Source organism: Rhinopithecus bieti, unplaced genomic scaffold, assembly GCF_001698545.2.
Source record: "Rhinopithecus bieti isolate Rb0 unplaced genomic scaffold, ASM169854v2 scaffold_21531, whole genome shotgun sequence".
Lineage (NCBI taxonomy): Eukaryota > Metazoa > Chordata > Mammalia > Primates > Cercopithecidae > Rhinopithecus > Rhinopithecus bieti.
The window spans coordinates 187,700-192,079 of record NW_016810386.1 but is presented as its reverse complement, the minus strand read 5'-3'; the positions used below and the strand labels follow the sequence as shown (position 1 = coordinate 192,079).

Genomic DNA, 4,380 nt, shown 5'->3' with positions numbered 1-4,380 from the left:
AGAAAAAACCATAAAAGTGGGTAACCAGCAGCCCTCGGGGCTGCTCTGTCTATGGAGTAGTCATTCTTTTTATTCCTTTACTTTCTTGATAATTTTGCTTTTACATCGCACTGTGGACTTGCCCTGAATTGTTTCTTTCTTTTTTTTTTTTTTGGGACGGAGTCTTGCTCTGTCACCCAGGTTGGAGTGCTGTGGCCGGATCTCAGCTCATTGCAAGCTCCGCCTCCTGGGTTCACGCCATTCTCCTGCCTCAGCCTCCCGGGTAGCTGGGACTACAGGCGCCACCACCTCGCCCGGCTAGTTTTTTTTTGTAGTTTTTTTAGTAGAGACGGGGTTTCACCGTGTTAGCCAGGATGGTCTCGATCTCCTGACCTCGTGATCCGCCCGTCTCGGCCTCCCAAAGTGCTGGGATTACAGGCTTGAGCCACCGCGCCTGGCCCCTGAATTGTTTCTTGTGCGAGATCCAAGAATCATCAGTTGGAGTCTGGATCGGGATTCCTGTCCTGTAACATTTCTGGCGACCACAAAGGGACTATAGTGCAGAAACCCTGACCCAATGGCTACCTTTGGGTAAGTGTCAGGGTCCTGTAACATATTTGTGGTGGCCACAGAATCGACTATACTGTGGAAACAACAGTATTTATGTCTAGGAGTCTCTCCTAAGACAGAGTGGGTTAGAGGCCCCTCTTAATAAAAGGCAAGGACACTTGACCGACCCTGGGTTGGAGGCCCTTGTAAGATGTAGGGAGTTAGAGTCCCCTCTGAGTTAAGTCCCTCTCAACTAAGAATAGGTTTGGCACTATGGGATGTTAACTGCTGTTCTTTTTGTATTAATCTGTCTTATGCTGTTTGTTGATGGCTGTGGGTGAGGGTTAGGTATGTACAGGATCGTGGGACATGGGGAGCTTTTTCCTCCCTAAAAGGGGCAACTTGAGAGCTGATGGGACTGTTGGAAAAGGTTCATTTGCTACGGACAAGCAGCGTCCTGAAGTTTTCATTGTCGGCTGCAATGAGTGGGTCTTTTTCTCTGGCCTCCCCAAGCTCATCAGCTTCCCCACCCTGCCACAGGCAATACTTTTCTTCTCTACTTCGAGTTTCTTGTATTTTCTATTACTCAGGGCGACCATCTTGCCTAGAGACCACATATTGAAATTCCAAGTCGGAGGTTGAATTAAAGATGACAGGCCCATCTGGGGGCAGATTTAAGCCTTGCTAGTTTGATATTGTGTGCTAAGCGGAGTGGCTGATGTCTTTGTTTTATCGCACGTATTTTGCTCTGGCCAGAACAAAAAAAAGATAATTTTCCTTTATGATACGGCTTGGCCCCTAGGGCAGTGATGCCACAAGCTCGAACACTAGGACCACTAAGGGAAAGGGAGCCCAGAAGCCTGGGATGCTGGCAAAAGGGTAAGAATTTATTACCAGTCAGATTTCTGGCTTCTTTCTCACTGTACAAATGGTTAAGTGAATGGTTTAAAAAAAAAAAAAATCAGCCTGGCATGGTGGCTCATGCCTGTAATCCCAGCACTTTGGGAGGCTGAGGCGGGTGGATCCCCTGAGGTCAGAAGTTTGAGACTAGCCATGGCCAACATGGTGAAACCCTGTCTCTGCTAAAAATACAGAAAATTAGCCTGGTGTGGAGGCACATGTGCCTGTAGTCATAGCTACTTGTATGGAGGCTGAGGCAGGAGAATTGCTTGACCTGGGAGGCAGAGGTTGCACTGAGCTGAGATCGCACCATTGTACTCCAGCCTGGGCGACACAGCCAGACTCTGTCTCAAAAATAATAATAATAATAATGAATAAATCAGTGTTTATCTCCTCTGTAAAGTTTTGATTAATGTGAAAAAGAATTCTAAGGCTAGTCTTAAGCTGGTGTATTTTGTGCTTTGAATTCATTTTTCTGTGTCAAAGGGTACTTTAGGATAAAACACAGGCTTAGAACACCTGTAAGTGGATCACGAGGTCAGAAGATCGAGACCATCCTGACCAACATGGTGAAACCTATGTCTACTAAAAATACAAAAATTAGCTGGGTGTGGTGACGTGCGCCTGTAGTCCCAGCTACTCAGGAGGCTGAGGCAGGAGAATCACTTGAACCCAGGAGGCGGAGGTTGCAGTGAGCCGAGATTGTGCCACTGCATCCAACCTGGCAACAGAGTGAGACTCTCTCAAAAAAAAAAAAGAAGCCCGCTTTTCAAGACGACCCAGCAAGCTGGTCAGTAACATACTTGCCTGCAGGGCCCTGAAACAAATAAAAGATTGGATGAAGTCTCCACTTTGTTTTATGTCCTTGGGAACTTGACCTTTTAACCTTGTCATGGTACTTTCTTTTGGTCCCCATCTTCAGGGAACAGGAATTTTAGGGTTCATGTCATAGTTAGCTCTAAAAATCATGTTAAATAGTTAAAAGCCCTTATAATATAAGCTCAAAATTAACTTCTCTAGACTCCTTCTGGGAAAGTGAACAGAGACTGCCCTGTGCTGTAGCTCAGTAGCTAAGCTCTTGTACTTCCTTTTTTTTTTGAGTTGGAGCCTCGCTCTGTTGCCCAGGCTGGAGTGCAGTGGCACAATCTTGGCACACTGCAATCTCCACCTCCCGAGTTCAAGCGATTTGCCTGCCTCAGCCTCCCAAGTAGCTGGGACTACAGGTGTGTGCCACCACGCCAAGCTAATTTTTGTATTTTTAGTACAGATGGGGTTTCATCATATTGGGCAGGCTGGTCTCAAACTCATGACCTCAGGTGATCTGCCTGCCTCAGCCTCCTAAAGTGCTGGGATTACAGGCATGAGCTACTGCACCCAGCCAGCGTTTGCACTTTCATAGCAGCAGTCCGGGTTCAGTTCCCCACCTAGGAAGTAAGTCGTTTCTGGTTTAATATCTGTGTGACCGTGTCTATTCTCTTCCCTGTGAACTGTTTTATATTTTCGTTTTTCTAAGCACCTGGGAGGTTACCTTTGATGAAGTTCAAAAGCCAGAAATACCAACCATTTGGCATAGAAACTTCTAAAAGGACTTTATTAAAGAGTGCTACGGTTAAAATCAGTTTAATTAAAAGCAGATGTTCAAGCTGTAACGGTCTGGACTCCTTGGGAAAAACGAGACATCAGAGACCCCTTTCTTGGCCCTGTTCTTCCAAGGGCTCCACCCCGAAGCCAGTAATCCAATTAAGAAATTTAAAACTGGCAAATGAAAATCTTACAACCACTGTAGTCATCTTCTTCTGTCTTTCTGTGTAGCTATATAGGTGTTGTGTGTAATATTTATATAAAAGAGCTCTGATTAATCGGCTTAAACAAAAACATTTAAATCAAATATTTTGAAAGCAAAATAAAAACTAATGCCTTTTAGTTCATGTAACTTTAGTAATCTTTGGGGAAGAAAACAGCTTTAAAATTATTGATAAAAATGTTAGTCTTAAGTATGCAGGTCAGATATTAAGTTTGTTACATGATTTAAGGCCATAAACTGTTGCATTGACTTTTTGTTTTTCTTTTTTTCTTTTTTTTTGTTTTGAGACAGAGTCTCGCTCTGTTGTCCAGGCTGGAGCGCAGTGGCGCAGTCTCGGCTCACTGCAAGCTCCGCCTGCCAGGTTTACGCCATTCTCCTGCCTCAGCCTCCCAAGTAGCTAGGACTACAAGCGCCCGCCACCACGCCCAGCTAATTTTTTTGTATTTTTAGTAGAGACGGGGTTTCACCATGTTAGCCAGGATGGTCTCGATCTCCTGACCCCGTGATCTGCCCGCCTCGGCCTCCCAAAGTGCTGGGATTACAGGCGTGAGCCACCATACCCAGCCTCTTTCTTTGACTTTTAAAAATTGTTCAATTTACCCTACCTTAAAGCCATTAGATTATAGATAAGGCCTGGGGATATTTGGAGTTAGCCACACCCCAGCTGTGCTGAAGAGTCAGCTCTTATCTGCACTTCTGCCTGGTGTGTCCTAGGCTAGGCTCCACACCTAGTACATAATTAAAATTCCTTACTAACCAGGGTTTTCACCAAAAGTAAAAGTCGCTGAAAGTTAAAATTGGAACATGTAATTGAGACTGTTGAAGAATCAGTTTTACATGTAAGGTGTGTAAGGAAAGTAGAATGTACTTTTGGTAAAAGATTATAAGAAGGCATGGAAATGTGGGGTTTTTTTGGCTAAAGGGTTAAAGAGTTTTTCTGGCCGGGCGCGGTGGCTCAAGCCTGTAATCCCAGCACTTTGGGAGGCCGAGACGGGCGGGCACGAGGTCAGGAGATCGAGACCATCCTGGCTAACACGGTGAAACCCCGTCTCTACTAAAAAATACAGAAAGCTAGCCGGGCGAGGTGGCGGGCGCCTGTAGTCCCAGCTACTCGGGAGGCTGAGGCAGGAGAATGGCGTAAACCCGGG

General features: G+C 45.6%; 1 protein-coding gene across 2 annotated transcripts in view; it reads left to right on the top strand.

The window, feature by feature from the left end:
- ATF1 (activating transcription factor 1) overlaps positions 1 to 4,380 on the top strand; it is a 63,352-nt gene that overhangs the window by 2,716 nt on the left and 56,256 nt on the right. Inside the window, exon 1 of one of the 2 annotated variants that reach the window (XM_017891756.1) lies at positions 410 to 1,407. The exons of the other annotated variant lie outside the window; for it this stretch is intronic. The gene's annotated coding sequence lies outside the window, so the exon portion shown is untranslated. Of the gene's footprint in view, positions 1 to 409; positions 1,408 to 4,380 lie in introns of those variants that run through there. 2 annotated transcript variants of the gene reach the window in all.